Consider the following 17,359-nt stretch of genomic DNA (forward strand, 5'->3'; position numbering starts at 1 on the left):
CTTCCAGAGATAGTAAGAATTCATGTGCATGTACCGAAAGTTCAAGAAGTGAGAAGCACGGCAGAAAGGGCAGGTAAATATACACTGGGGCATGAGATGATATTTAGCTTCTGACAGGAGTTCCATCCTGTGAGGGATAGAAATTGGGAGAAGGGAAGATCACACATTACAAAGCGAACAGTAGCGCACAATACTTTACCACAGGTGAAGAAAGAAGCCCAAGGGGGTTGAAAGGTGGTGAAAGGCCTCAGGTGTTCTCACTATAAGGGTGTGGAAAACATAAAATGACAGTGCCGATGGTTTAAGAAGGGCACTGGGAAAAGGTGATTTCACTGCAGTAAGCTGGGACACACTGTGCTGGGCGTTGAATGAAGGCACTTTGGGGAAAGATGTGGTAGAAGAGGCTAAGCCCAGTGGAATTAGTGAAACTGGTAAAGGAGACCCCAACTGGAGCCGAGGAGCTGCAGGAGAGTGCACAGCCGAGGCAAGGGCTGAGTAAGGAGGCAGTGCCTGATCTCTGAAAGAATTCGTCTCTGTAGATAAAGTTTACTCAGAAAGAACAGGGGGAGAAGAACAAGAAGTTATAATTTTGTGAGATATGGGATCTGCTCAGTCTCTAATAGTTGAGAAGTGAGGCGCCAGAAAAGCACAACAGATCAGGCAGCATCCAGACAGCAGGACAATTGAATATCAGGCAGTAACCCATCGTCAGGAACATGGTGGGGGGACAATGGGACTGAAAGATAAATACGAGGGTAGTAGCTGAGCTGGTGGAAGGGTCACTGGGAAGGCAATAAGAAAATGTAGGTGGGAGTAATAGTGATATGTCGGAGGGGAGGGTGCAGTCGGTAGGCGGGAAGGAAGATGGATAGTTAGGGCAGTTCAGGAGGGCACTGCTAGGTTGAACGGTTGGATCTGGGAGAGGTTGGTGGAGGGGAGATTTGGAATTTGGTGAAGTCAACTTTGATGCTCTACAGTTTGAGGGTTCCAGCTGTCCTACCACCGATAGGAGTCCTATCACCCTCCTGTCCAACCTATCACTATCACACCCCACCTGCATCTACCTATCGCCTTCCAAGCTCCCTTCCACCCAGCTCCACCCCACCCTCCTATTTATTTCTCAACCTCCTTCCCCCTCCCTTACCCCCCACTTTCCTGATGAAGGATTTATGCCTGAAACGTTAACTCTCCTGCCCCTCGGATGCTGCCGACGTGTTGTGCTTTTCCAGCCCCACACTTTACAACTGTCATCTCCAGCATGTGCAGCCCTCAATTTCTCTCGGCCGCTAAAAGTAAGAGATGAAAGTATTTTCACTCTTTCTGGCATATTAATCAAGTGTGGGATAATTTGTCGAATGGGGTCAGAAATTAAGCATTCCCTTGTGTAACATCAGGATGGAATGCCAAATCAAGATTACGGAAGTAACAGTGACAGTGAGTAACAAAGTGTCAGTTCCAGGAATACAGTTTGTTCTTGTGAACGATTTAGCAGGAGGCGAGGTGGGAGACGCACTCCTTGTGGTGGAGAAGGCAACAGAAGTCTAGGGAAATGGGGTGTTAAAAGAAAAATACCGAGGAATCTTTCCAGAGTGTGTAGTAACAAGATCCCACTGTCATAAGTTTCAGCAGGAAGGAAAAACGAAAGAAAAAGACAAATGAATTGATGCTCAGTGAACTGACCCCCTGTTTGATGTCACGGTGCAGGGAAAACCCTGAACAGGCAGAGGATCAGGCAGAGGGGTTTAGTCCAGAAAGGCTAATGGACTTACAACAGATATATACACACACATTCACACACACATACACATGCACACACACAGAAAAGGAGTCAGAATATATTGCTGAACATTATTAACTTAAAGATAGAATCCTAAAATTAAAATGGAGACCCCGATAGGTTACTGCCGAAGGGAAATGTGCCAAAGTGCACCAGATTGTGTTACCTGTCGCATACAATGTTATGGCTAGCACATAAACTAATTGCAGGCGGTCACCTAGGTGTACAGAAGACTCAGGCTAAGGTACAGAAGCATTTCCACTGGCCTAGAATGCACAAGGACGTGTTTTATTTTTGTACATGACGTACATACCAAATGGTAGGTAAGTAACAAGCAGTAATAAAACCAGCACCTTTCTTGCCAATTCCTGCATTCGAAGAACATTTCACGTGGGTTATGATTCATTGTGTAACTCCCCTTCCTAAAATAGAAGTGGAAAACTATATTTGCTGACCATAATGAATGTGTCCACCAGATTTCCAGAGGCAATTCCATTCCGGAATGTTAAGATAAAACGGGAGGTGGAGGTGTTGGTAGCTTTCTTTACTCGCTGTCGGCTAGGCAGTAAGATTGAGTCAGACCAAGGAACTCATTTTACCGCTCAGCTGTTTAAGGAAGTCATGGATAGCTTCAGCATGCAGCAGTTTAAATCAAGTGCATCGGAACTTGAATCCCAGGGAGCTTTGGAAAGTTAGCATCAGACGCTGAAGACCATGTTAACAGTGTTCTGTTATGATTACCCGAATGATTGGAATAAAGGTGTCCCATTATATTGTTTGCCATTAGAGATGCCCCAAATAAATCTACTCACTTTACTTCCTTTGAGTTAATATTCGTACATGAAGTGAGAGGACCTTTCAAAATAAATAAATATAAATTGACAGGACAAAAGTCGGAAATCTCACACTTGGATTCTCTGTGTGAGGTGAAGGAGAGAGTCGATGGAGTAGGTGAGTTTGCGAAATAGTAACTAAAGAGCACAACATAGAGTGAAGCAGGTGGCAGATAAAAACTCTGAAACTTTGCGGATTTCCCGTGGGGATGACGTATCAGTATCGCCACGATTGGTAGGTAATCCATTCAAAGCCAGGTTTAGTGGCCTCTTTCAAATTAGAAAAAAATGTGGAGTCAGTTAAGCTATCTAGTAAAGATACTGGAGATGACAAAAAAAACTTTATCGAGTATTTTATATGGATGAATAATGCTCCAGACACATTTAAGACTCAGGAACAGAGCTGTGACCAGATGAACAAATTGTGTAGTTTATCTGTATGATGTGGTGATCTTTAGCAAGTGATTAAAAGCTCACATGTTACAGCTGGCAGAGCATGTTGAACAAGAAGCAAACTTGGAATAAACTTAAAGAAAACAGAATTCGCGAAGGCAGAGGTGACGTTCTCGGGACATTAAATTGGACATGGGAGGTTGATCCCATGGAACACAAAGACGAAGGGCTTTGAGGAATTTCCACGAAGTAAGAGGTGCTTCGATTTTTGGAACTGAGTGGATTCTATCGGAACTTTGTTCCAAACTTCAGCAGCGTATTGGCACCACTGATGGATTTATTAAAGATGAACACAGAATTGTGGTGGACAGAACAATGCCAGGAGGCATTTGAGAATTTTAAAGCAGGATTAAACACCACACCTGTTTTAGCTACACCAAATATTCTGAAAACCTTTGAAAATTGTGTTTGATGCTCGGGATATCGGGGTCGGAGATGTATTGATACAGAAAGATGATGATGGAACTGAATGGCTATTTGGTTACTTGTCGAAAAAACTCAATATCTACCAGAAGAAAAAATACAAAATCTCCATTATTGAACAAGAATGATTAAGTTTCACACTGGCCTGACAATATTTTAATGTGTATATGACAAACAAATTGTCGGAGATGGTTGTGGACAATGACAAATCTCTCGCATTTTTTGGAATAGTTAAAGACCAGAATATGAGACTATTTCATTGGAATCTTATCACAACGACTTTAAACTTACAAAATGTACATGCTGCGGCTCCTACAATGTGATAGCAGATTTGTTATCGCGGATTTAAAGGAAAAAGTGTAAATAAGATTTACCTTATTCCAGTGTTATAATGGTGTGCAGAATTAATATGAATGATATAACTGAGATTAATACTTTTGTATTTCATAAATTTGGGATTAAGAATTAGAGGAGAAGAAATGTAGTCATCTTTTCATTCTGCTGGTTCACTTTATTTTCTGAAGCGGGGAGATGTTATGAAGCCAAAAACATGTATGGGTACTTTAAAACAGAACGGGTTTTGCCGAATAGAAATTAAAGCCACAGATGCCAGCTAAAGGTCAAATTGTTCCACATGTCACCATTAGCTGTGAAATGGATACCTGAGTTTTGGTTGCTGTTTTGACAGCCATTCGAATGCAACCAAAGAGTTTAAATAACGCTCAGGAAACCAGAAGCCAATGGAATTTGAATATTATTGTTTGGACACCTGGTAAGCAACCAAATTATGAGAATTACTATATCATGGGGAGTATACATACCCAGCATTTTGAACACTGGTGGGAGAACTACTGCCATCCAACAGCTGAGCAACTGCTGTAGAGCAGTAGTGCTAACTGGCCATCTCAAACACTCTCTATCAAAGACACATGTTCATGTAAACCTACTTGCAATAAAAAAATGACCCGGGGAGATCAGCAGCTGGAAGAGTGAGCACAGCGGGAAAGATGGAGACTGTGTGGTCTTGAGGTTGTAATGTTTAATATGTGGGCTGCTGGAACAGCATATTTTTACAGAGTTGGAGTCAGATAGTAAGTATCTAAGAAAAGAGGGGCTTGTATTTGTCAATAGTTGTTGTTTAGTGTTCACTATTAAAGTTAAGAAACAAACTTTTTAATTTTTGTTTAAATAGTGGAATATAGGAGATCGGTGTCAATCATATTTTAACAGATTATGAGGTGAGGCGAGCTTTTCTGGGTGTTTGCTTTTAATTAACAAAGGGGTTCATCTTCACCTTGTAAATGTCCATTCATACTAACCCAATTTCCCTGCAGTTGTCCCATATCCTTCTAGTCCTTTCCGATCCACATATTTATCCAAATGCTTTTGAAATGTTGTTAATGTAACCCCCCCCCCACCCCCGCCCCACCACCAACACATCTGCTGGCAGCTCATCCATGTACCAGCCCTCTGTGTAAAGAAGTGGCCCCTCAGGTTCCCTTTTATTCCTTCCCCTTTAACCTTAAACTGATCCCCTCTAATCCTCGATTCTCTACACCTTGGAAAAAGACTGAGAGCATTAACCCTATCCATACCCTTCGTGATTTTATACAGCTCTGTAAGGACTCCCTCAGTCTCTTACACTCTAAAGAAAAGGTCCTAGCTTGTCCAACCACTCCCTATAACTTAGACCATTGGTTCCTGGCAACGACTTTGTAAATTTCTTCTGCACTCTTTCTAATTTCATAACATCCTCCCTGTAACAAGGTTACAAAAACTGAATAGAATACTCCAAGTGCGGCCTTACCGAAGTCCTGTGTAACTACAACATAACTTCCCAACTTCTATCCTCAATGTCCTGCCTGATGAAGGCCAATGTGCCAAAACCCTTCTTCGCTGCCCTGTCAACCTGTGACTCTACTCTTAGAGAACGGTGCCCGTGAAAACCAAGGTCGCTCTGCCCACTGCACCCCTTAAGACCCTCCCATTCACCGTGAAACCCCTACCTTGACTTGAGTTTCCAAAATGCAAGACCTCACACACCTATATTAAATTCCATTTGCCATTTCTCGGCCCACTTCCCCACCTGATTAACGTCCTGCTGCAATTTCTGATAAACTTTCTCACTGATCACGTTACCACTTATTTTAGTGTCATCTGCAAACTTACTAATCATGCCTTGTACATTCTCAACCAAATCATAGATAACAAACAGCAATGGACACAGCCTTCAGTCTGACCATTATCCTTCCACTAAACCCTCTGCTTCCGACCATCAACCCAACTGCGTATCCCATTGGACAGTTCCCCCAGCATTCCACGTGATGGAACCTTTCCGAGTAGCCTGCCATGTGGAACCTTATCAAATGCCTTACCGAAATCCATAGGGACTAAATTTACAGCTCTGTCCTCGTGAACCTTCTTGGTTACTTCATCAAAGAACTCTAACAAATTTGGGAAGAACGATCACCCACTCACAAGTCTATGCTGACTGCTCCGAATCAAACCTGTGTAAGTAAGGGGTGGAGTCAATATTATGCTGTCCTTCATTGTAAGATGATTCGAGTACATCAGTAAAGCCATCTTCCTGCTGTTGTAGAGCCTTGCTGAGAGCATATTTGGGACACTCTCTACAGATTTGATCTCCTTTGTAAGGAATGATATCCTTCCCACAGATACAGATGACGGTATCATGAGTGTAGAGTGAAGAACCTAAGAGTTTAATTTGCAGAGCTGTGAAATACGAAGAAATGGGGATGCTGAAATACGAGGTGTAGCAGGTATATTTCGAAAAGGCACATTGATAGGGTGAGAAATTCCATACTTTACCCAGGATTGATTGGTTTGATTTATTGTCACATGTACACTTTATTTATGAGCACAGGTGGCAGATCATAGTAAGAATGGCCAGACAGATCATAGTGTGGAAATAGACTTGGACAGAGTAAGGCATAGAGGATACACTGCACAAGACAAGCACTCGACAAGATCAACATGAGCAAGATCAGCATTATTTGAACATAGAGAGTCGATTCATCAGTCTAACGTGACTTTCCAAATAGTTTATATGCCTAAATTAACTCTCCCCACGTTATTGTGCTGTTGGCGTGTGAACCCTGTACTGAACGCCATGTTATTCACAATCCCCAACAGCAGCCACAATACCTTCCATCTGAAACAGGTAGCCATTCCCACCAGCTTCCGTCCTACAAAGAGAAGACCAGACTGGCTTCACGAAGATGGAAGGTGCCTTCTTGAGACTTCACACAAGGCATATTGCTTCCTTCCTCAACACTAGAAAACCACGTTAAAGTCCCACGTGTTTATCATGAGCAACGGAACCACGAGGAACAACGTGGAGAAGTCTGTCTGTGCACTACTGTGCATCTGCTCCACTTGTTCATCATGTTGGAGCATCAATCTGGAGACAGTGAGGACTGCCGATGCTGGAGATTGTATTAGACAATAGATTGCTGGAAAAGCACAGATGGTGAGGCAGCTCTGAGGAGCAGGAGAATCCACGTTTTGGACATAAGCCATTCATCAGGAATCAGCATCAATTACCTCATTCTGTCCCTTTGTAATTGCGTTGAGGGGGGAATTGCCTCGTACTATTCCTGTGTAAGCGACTCAACAGGCTGAATGGCCTCCTCCTGTTCCTGTGTAAGAGACTGAAGGAGCTGAATGGCCTCATCCTGTTTCTGTGCAAGTGGCTTTAGGGACCGAATGGCCTCCTCCTATTCCTGTGTAAGAAACTCAAGGGTCTGAATGGCTTCTTCCTCTTCCGATTGGACAGGACCAAGGACCTGATTGGGTTACCCCTGGTTCCTGTTTGACAGCTCGATGTACTCACAAGTGTGATGATGCTGCAGGCTTTGAGAGGTTATTTTGTCCTGGTTTCTTTTCAGAGAGAGATTGAATGATCGTTACCAAGCTGGCTAGTTAAGGACACTGAGTAAACAGCAAGGGAGGCCTTGGGTTAATTTTAATGCAGCCTGAATGGGTGTGGCCAGCTCTCACAAATTACGCTCTCTGGATTTTGGTTTCTAAGTCGTATCAGAAACTATTGGGGTCTCCACAGAGTTGGAATCTTCAGTAACTCTCTCCTGGCTGCTACTCGCTCTGAATTTTCTCTTGGTGCTGTTTTTAATTCCTGGATTAGAGAAATGTTTGTGACAATCAGTTCCTGAATTTTCCTTTCTGCCAGGGGCTGTGTTATTGGAATTTTCCTATATTGGTACAGTTCATTAGTAATAGTTCCTAGATTTTTTATTCTGTTAACTTGTCTAATAGAATTATGTTTTTCTAAATTCCTCTTTCTTTGCTTTCATTTTATCTTTCGTGTTTCAATAAATAGTGTTTAGCTTCACACCGAGTAGTTTGACCTGTCACTTTGCATCTGGAACAGTCATTTTATATTGCCTTTAAAATAAAAAAAAAATAGAGTCTAGGTTACCGCCTTCAAATATTTTCGAGGGGCTCTGGTGTGGTCCATCACACTAGAATGGCTTCCTCATATTCCTGTGAAACTAGCGTGAGATGCTGAATGAACTCTTATTTTACTGTGGCAATGTGCAGTGTCAGGCAGTGCTGGTAGATGAATGTTACCGACACTTTAACAGAACAAGTCTCAATGGAGTCTGGGTCTTGCTGCACATGGACACAGATTAGTTCAGGAGCTGACGGGGGTACAAATGTTCTGAACATTGTGGAATCTTCAGTGACCATCCCCACTTCTGATCTTATGGTGGGGAGGGTGGGGAGGGGAGACATTGATGAAGCAGCTGAAGCTGTTTGTGAAGGGGAAGCTACCCTGAGGATTTCGCACAGGGCTGACCCAGGACTGAGATGATCACCATCTTCCTTTGTGCCATGTTTGACCCCAAACACTGGAGAGTTTACTCCGATTCCCATTAAGTTCAGTTTTGTTAAGCTCCTTGATGTCAGCAGACGTCAACCACTGCCTTGATATCAGGGCCAGTCATTTGTACCTGAACCCTTGACTCAACCTCTTTTGTTCGCATCAGGAAGCCATGATATAGGAGCAGCAAGTGTTTTCTTCAAACACATGGTATTGAATGTCAGAATTTCTCTTCTCAAGAGTGGTGGGGAGCAAAATGACTGAAAGTATTTGAAAAGGAGGTAGATGGATATTGATCTGTCAGAGAGTTGAGGGCTATGAGGAATTGGGTATGAAAGAGTATTTGAGACAGAGAGCATATCAGTCATGATCTTAGTGAAGGGCAAGGCAGGCTTGGGGAGTGAATGACCTCTTCCTGTGTCTGATGTTCTCACATTCTGTTATTGGAAAGTTAGTGGGTCTTATTTTCATGAATGTCTATTATGGAATGTTGCAGTCAGGGAGACAAGAGGATTTTGTGAGCCATCTCTGGGTGAGGTATGTGGGCTATATTCTCAATGAATCTGGGTCTAAATATGACCAACAAATGAAGCACAAGTTGCAGAGTGGGGAAGCTCTGTGAAGAGAGATGAGGTGCCTCTTTCATACCCAGCCTGGATATTCCAATCGCATTTCCCAAATCACTTCAAAGCGTGTGTGACAGTCTTGAGAGGCGGACTGGTCTCCTCTGTTTCTGTGCAACAGGTTATAGAAGTACGTGGCCTCCAACCCCTCCTGTCTAGCAGGTCTGCGGGGCTGGATGGAACACAGAAACATGGGACTGAGGAGCAGGAGTGGGACATTACATACTTTGAGCCTTCTCGACCAGACATTAAAGATTATGGACTCAGACCCATTTTCCTGTTTGTGTACTATTACCAGTGACTCACTTCCCTGTCAAATATTTAACTAAACAGCTTTCAATCCATGTGAACATAGAGGCACTATAAACTTCCAGTGAAGAGAATTCACACTTGAAAGGTCCTTTCAGAATATTTCACCATCCCTCTTATAGAATCTGACAGTCATGCAGAACGGAAACAGACCCGTTAGTCCAATCTGTTCACATCGATCAGATATCAAATCTGACCTCGTCCCATTTGCCAGCATTTCCAATATCACTCCTCTTTCAGATACATTTTAAATGTTCGATTGTAGCCACCTTCACCACTTCCTCTGACAGCACTTTCTGTACACACACCACTCTCTGTGTGAAACATTTACCTTCAGGTCCATTCTAAATTATTCGCCCTCTCCCCTTCAACCTATGCTGTCTTGTTCTGGACTCCCCTATTCTGGGGAGCAGAACATGGCTGTTCAGAATATCCATGCCTCTGATGATTCTATAAACTTCTATAATGTCATCCTTAGCCTCTGATACTCCAGGGGGAAACACCTCAACCTAATCAACCTTTCCCTGAAGCTCAAACCTCCAGTTCCCCAAGTGAGTTGTACGCAGTTTTCTTAAAGTGGCCTCACCAACTTCCTGTTCAGAGGCAACATGCCACCACAACTACTCTTCTTAATGCACTGACTGATTCAGGCAAATGTGCCAAGTGTGTTCTGCACCACTCTGTCTACCTGCAACTCCACTTTCAAGGAACGATGTACCTGCAGCCCTATGTCCCCTTGATCCACAACACGCCCCAGGACCTTACAATTAAGTGTATAAATTCTGCCCTGATTTGCCTTCGCAAAATGCAAAACTTTGTATTTATCTAAATTAACTCTATCTGTCACTCCTTGCCCCTTTGTCCCATCTAATTGTGGACTCGTTGTACTCTGAGATAATCTACTACACCACCTTTCTGATGTAATCTGTAACCTTACTAACTATGGCCCCAATATTCACATCTAAATCCTTTACATAAATGATGAAATGCAGTGAATCAGTACCGATTCATACAGTACACTGCTGCTCACAAGCCTCCAGTCTGAAAAATATCCGTCTTCCTACAAGCTAATTGTGACTAGCTTCCTCTGTATCTCGTGTGACCGAACCTTACTCAACTGCCTACCAATCAGAATGTTGTGAACACCTTACTGAGGTCCATGTAGACAATGTCTACCAAACTGCCTTCATCAATCTTCTTTGTCACCTCTTCATAAAACTCAATCAAATTAATGAGACATGATTTCCCATGCAGAAAGCCACGTTGACAACCCTGATCAGCCCTTGCCATCCCAAATGTATGAGCTGAAAAATATGTTGCTGGAAAAACACAGCAGGTCAGGCAGCAACCAAGGAGCAGGAGAATCGATGTTTCGGCATAAACATGTATTTAAATCCTGTCCCTCAGAATCCCCTCCAACAACTTACCCACCACTGACATCAGGCTCACCGGTCTACAGTTCCCCGACTTTTGAGGTCACTGCTTCGTTTTCTATTCCCACTGCTCCACTGCTCACAACACATGTCAAATATAACCAGTTTGGTGATATGGCCAATGATATCAGTCTCAGACTGGTCAGGGTCAGTTTTAGCAACAAGTCAGGCTAGTTTCTTTAATCTGCTAAAACAACACGTTTATGATCCAGAGCAATGTTACTCAAACTATGGTGGAAAAATGCATGGCACACTCTTTGGATATTGCAAATAAAGAATCGATATTTCCCTTTCTAAAAACACTGACACACACACACAGATAAACAAAATCTCTGCAATTTCAAGTTGAACACGCAGAAAAACAAAATCTCTGCAATTTCAAGTTGAACGCGCTTTGTCTGTATATTATTGTAACTCATGACAAAAGGAAAAATTGAGAGATTGTTCAAAATTTAATTCTGCTTCTGAAGACATTCTAATCACACAAGCTGCTAGCAATGGGACTGCATCCTGGAACATTTGGATTTGGCTGAATTCCCTTTGCATTAGGCAGTGAAGAGATTCCAATGAATTCTGGCCAGGGCTCGCCCAAGGGTATCACAGTGGCTCAGTGGTTAGCACTGCTGCCTCACCGCAGCAGGGCTTTGCGTTCAATTCCAGACTCGCGTGACTATTTGTGTGGAGGTTGCACATTCTCCCCTTCTAATGGTTGCTCCAGTTTCCTTCCACAGTCCAAAGCTGTGCTGGTAAGATGGATGGGTCATGATAATTTGTCCGAAGTGTTCAGGGGTTTCTAGGTTAGGTGCATCGGTCGGGGTAAATGTATGGGAGCGAGCCTTGGGAAGGTTGGTATGGACGTTTTGTGCCGAAGGGCCTGTTTGCACACTGTAGGGATTCTATAAAAATAAGAATGGTAACGATGACTGTAGATTTTTTGTTTTAGCTCTCACTCATTGCTGTCATGAGGAACAATGAAGGAGAGAGAGTGTAATCGGCCGTTCCTTCTCAGGCAGACTACATTTTCTCTCTCTCTGAGCTAAATCACACAGTAATGTCATCCTCTCCCAACCATGTGAGGTCTCCTTGTACATTGTCCAAACTATGTCTCCATCACATTCCCTGCTCCATGTAGGTGCATCATTGTTGCTGTCATACACAGTGCCATCCCCTGAGCAGAAAATGGTCTCGGTCGATTTGAAGATATGTTTATATGTCGCTGCATCATTAAAAAATAAAATGTTTAATGTATTCAGAATATTGTGTTAAAATGAATGCATTTTTCAACAAATACAGAAATTGCTGGAAAAGCTGGGCAGGTCTGTCAGTATCCAGATGCCTGTGACATGCTGTATTTGTACCAGCCTCCACCACTTCCTCTGGTAGCTCATTCCATACACACTCCACCCTCTGCGTAAAATGGTGTTCGTGGGCTCGTCAAAAGCTTTCCCCTCTCAATTTCAACCAATACCCTCTAGTTTTGGAAGCCCAATCTGGGGAAAAACCTGACTACTCACCCTATCCATAACCATTTGAATTTTATAAACCTTGACTGCTGCAAAGTGTGACTCCAATCAACACGAATGGCTGTGCTTTAAATCATCCTGGGCCTAAATTCTGAAATGCAACACTGACACCTCTTCCTTCTCCATCAAGCCACAATTCTAAATCCGTTTTAATCAGTTTGTACAGGTGTGTTATGAAACACTTCTGTGGGATTTGCACCCAGACCTTTGTGCCCGGAGGTAGAGACACTCGCATCACTCAGCAATACCCATAAAGCTGTAACATTATTCTCCTGTGTGTTTGTTCATCAGACTGTCCTGACATGCTGGGACATACCTCTACAACAGGCAGGACTTGAATTCAGAACTTCGAGTCCAGAGCTTGGAACACCACCACGTACGTTCAGGAATCAGATCCAAACCTCTGGCTCAGGGACATTACCCACGACACTACCATATCCAGATTTTGGGTCATATTTTAAATGTAAGCTTTCAGTTCGGTGGGGATTTATTATAACCAGGTTACCATTACTGAATTACACCAAACACTTTGTATTGTTAAACAAAGGCAAAATATTTGTCTCAACTGTAGGATGTTGAGTATACGGGATTAGTGGTGCTGGAAGGGCACAGCAGATCAGGCAGCATCCGAGGAGCAGTAAAATCGATGTTTCAGGTAAAAGCCCTTCCTGATAAAACGTCGACTTTACTGCTTCTCGGATGCTGCCTGAACTGCTGTGCTCTTCCAGCACCACGAATCCAGAATCTGGTTTCTCGCATCTACAGTCATTGTTTTTACTTTGTTGAATGTGCGTGCTGTGCCATCGAAGTTAACTCTGAACAGCTTTAATCCCTATTATCTGTAGTCTGCAATATTAGGGAAAGAAATCATGCAGACACACTCTGCACAAGGAAGGGTCTCGAATAGATTTTCATTACTGAACACCAGAGATGGAAAAAGACCATAACTTCTGGCAGAAAAGAAAACAATCAGTATTACCCAACTCTCACGTGTGACTGCCTTTTTCCTAAAACCATGAAATGATACCAGGCCGCTGATTACTGTCCAGCCTCTCCTCCCCACTGACTGTGTCAGCAATCTGTCCCTCCTCCCCCTAACCACACAAGGCAAACCAAGCTCAGGGTCTTTGTGAAAATCAAGGCCGGATTGTGCAGGCCTCCTGGAGAGGGATGGGCATTTTAAAATTGAAGGGGGAGGGTGAGGTGACAGTAATATCACACACTGGGCTGAGGAGTGGCAGATGAAGTTTAGTTTGGATTAATGCGAGGTATTGGATTTGGTAAATCAAACAAGAGCAGGACCTATACAATTAAAAGGTGGGCCTTTGTCAGTGTTGTAGAACAGAGACCTCGACCGTCAGCGTCCCCATTGGGTAAGGGGGTGGGGGTGTAAAAACCCTATCAAGTGTCATTGGCACTTTGGATTTTGTTTCGTTCTTTTATTATGTTTTTAGCTTTGGAAAGTTTTGAGAGCTTGTTAGTTGCAGTAGTCTTAGTTTGTACAGATTTAAGGCTCAATGAGTCTTTTGTCATTAATGCTCAGCGATGTGTAATTTGATATGAAATTCTCTAGAGTCCAAATGTTGCTGCAGTGTGTTATGGATAATGATGTGCTTAAATGGTGAACCTGGAACATTAAGGGAAGCCATCGGCCATTCAAGAGGAAAAATATACTTTCTCATCTTAAAAAAGAGAGAGTTCTCCTATTGCAGGAGTTGCACCTTGATGCCAAGGAAGATTTGACGTTACAGCAGGGCGGGTTTGTTCGGGTTTATTTCTCGTCTTTTAATACTAAGAGTGGGAGAATAGTCATAATGGATAGGAAGAATCTTCCATTTAAATTACTAGATTGTATTAACACCCATGGAAGGATCATAATCGCAAAGTCTTGAACTACGGGGATTAATACAGTATTTTAAATATTTATTGCCACCCGGTGCACCCTCTTAAAATCCTGGTAGATGCATTTCCCAAATTCCGTTATCTTGCATCATGGCACATGATTGTAGAAGGAGATTTCAACTGTCTTATGGCCCCACGATGGACAGAATGTCCAAAGGTCCCTCAATACACTCGTTATAATGTAAGCAATTAATGGATTTGTGTGCAGAACTAGAGCTGGTGGATGTCTGGAGGCAGATCTACCTCACAAGTAGGGATTTTATTTTCTTCTTTAACCCGCAGAATTGGCACACGAGGGCAATTTCCCATTCCTGCAACAATCGTAGATTCGATGGCATCGTACACAATTGGAAATATTACCCCAACATACCTGGCCCAGAAGTGGGATAAAAGTCACATAAAATTATGTTGTATGCAGATGGTCTTATGTTTTTGTCAAATCCCGCAATTTCGGCAGCTCACGTGATGCAATGCAATAATTCGCTTGTCGCCTTTTCGGGCTTTAAGATTAATTTTACAACGTTGGAGGCCATGCCTCTGGGAGGTCTTTGGGAAATAACTGAATGAGAGCAAATCCTGGTTTCCTTTTAAATGTACATGGGGGTGGGGGGCGAGTTTCTCTATTTCAGTATATTCATTACATCCGCCTTTGATCTTTTATTTGACGTGAACTATGTCCATTTGTTTAACAAAATTAAACAAGACCTTCAAAGATGGGAGGCACTTCCAATTTCTTGGCTAGGTCGGATAGCTCTTATTAAAGAATGTCCTTCCTCATTTACTATACCTCGTGTGAATGCTTCCTTTGATATTTCCCCCATAGGTATTTAGGAGACATAATGACTGGTTTAGCTCTTTTATTTGGCAGCATAAGCGACTCTTTATCAAGCTAACTAAATTGCAACTACCCCACAGTTTGTGGGGAGTAGATCGCCCAGATAAAAGCTATCAATTAAGCTCTTTTTTATCTTATGTTAGTGCCTGGGCTGCTGAGGGCTCGGCGTCAATACTGTGAGATATTGAATCCGATGAGATAAAGTGAACCTTTATTTGTCTGTTTTTCTTAGATAAATTGACAACATTTATGAAATATTGTCATAACCCAATAATTATCAATATTGTTAAAGCGTGAATGACAATGCGTCAGATCAAGGGCAATACAGCCAAAACCATGTTTCTTACCCCTGTAATTGGTCTACCGGGTTGTCATCCAGGGATAATGGATTCCAGGTTTAAACTGTGGGCATCAAGAGGTGTACCTTGCTTGAGTGATTTAGAATTAGTAGAATCCCTACAGTGTGGTTACAAGCCCTTTGGCCCAGCAAGTCCACTTCGACCTTGCGAAGAGTAACCCATCCAGACCCATTCCCCTTCCATCCCATATTTACCCTGACTCATGGCCAAACCTACACATCCCTGAACACTATGGGTGATTTATCAATGACCAATTCATCTAATCTGCACATCTTTGTACTGTGGGAGGAAACCCACACAGACATGGCGTGAATATGTTAACTCCACACGGCCAGTCACCCACGGCCAGAACCAAAGCCGAGACCCTGGTGCCATGAGGCAGCAATGCTCACCACTGAGCCACCACGTGTTATTTGATGGAGAAACAATGATATCATTTTATCAAATAACTCGTACGTATGGACTACCTAGTAGACACTTCTTCTGTATTCTTTCCCAGATCAGAGATTTGCTTTTAAAAAAAAACACACTTTTACCACACTCTTACAGATCCGATAAAGGGAAGAGAGCGCTTCTTGCTTAGAATACACTCCCTGTCAGTACCCTTTATCATTAATTGGAGTGTGTCCCCTCAGACGAGACTGTGAAGCTTTGTGATGTCTGCGAGAGAGAGTTGGGGGTTCAGAACACCTCGGAGACATGGGAGGATATTTGTGAAAATGCTCGAAGGATTTTGATCTGTAACAGGACCCATACCATGCAGTTGAAAATTCTTCGTAGGGTCTATCTGACAACTATTTGTCTCTCAAAATTCAAAGTGGGATTATCTTCCGCATGTCCTAAATGTAGAATGACTACAGGCACTCTTACTCATTGCTTGTGGTTCTGCTGCAGACTTCATCTATATTTGAGCACTGTGTCAGATGTGATAGAGTGGGTAATGGGGAATGAATTGGAGATGGACTTGGTTTCTGTTTTCCTGGGCCTGCCCAAGGTACTTTCCACAGATGAATATGGGAAAAAATATATATCCTTACAATCCGCACTTTCTGTGCTAGGAAAAATATTCTGTTGTGTTGGATGTCTGAACTCCCCCACCCCCAGAGAGGAAGAACTGTAAACATAAAAATGTGTATCAGTTAATGCTCTTGAGCGAGAGCTGTCCTTTTGTTATGCTGAGCTGTATTATTTATTTATTACTTATTGTTTAGTTTTGTTTTTTCTTCTGCCTGTGTAATGTTTTAACTTGTATTGTATATACATGCAATTGGATGTTTTTTTTCAGATATTTGAGTTGTGTTGTTATTGGTTTATTATAATATTTAAAAATTCTTTTTAAATATTTTTTTAAATTAAAATGCTAACATTGATAGAATACAGTCCCAAAAAACTCTCATTAGAGAGACCACTCATGGTGGTTTATCCTGAGGATCACCACATCTCGGGTGATGGGGTGAGGCTGAGAGAGTGTCCCCTTCATGGTAATCTCTGTCAATGTGAGGAACTGAACCTGCGCTGTTGCCCTGCCTCTACATCACAAACCTGCCGTCCTGCCAACTGAGTGGGAGACTGTGTAACTGTTACAGACAGAAACAGTCACAGACAAAGGGTAAGAGAAACATTCATAACAAGGAAAGTGGTACAGTTCAGATAACAGTCAAGATAATGTCTGAGGGTAAAAATGTTCTCTGCTCGAAATTGTATTTATAACAAGACGTGTTTAGAAGTTGTTTTTGGTTTAATATCATTAAGGTGAGTCAAGTGGCTCTTATGTGTTGCACACTGGGACACTAACATTTTCCTGAAACTGGGAAATATTTGGAACATTATCTGGAACATTCTATAATCGGCATTCTCCAGAATATTCTATGACTGTGTGGGAGGTATTGCAAAGGAGAGAGAGAAAGAGAGAGAGAGAGAAGGTGTTGCATGCAGTCGTGAGAGTGGGGGAACATGAGCCTTGTTTGGGAGTAGTTGCAATAACAGATATACAGTGATTGTGAGGGAGCAGACAGAATACGGTGACCC

The sequence above is a fragment of the Chiloscyllium punctatum genome, chromosome 50 (assembly GCF_047496795.1).
Source record: "Chiloscyllium punctatum isolate Juve2018m chromosome 50, sChiPun1.3, whole genome shotgun sequence".
Classification (NCBI taxonomy): Eukaryota; Metazoa; Chordata; class Chondrichthyes; order Orectolobiformes; family Hemiscylliidae; genus Chiloscyllium; species Chiloscyllium punctatum.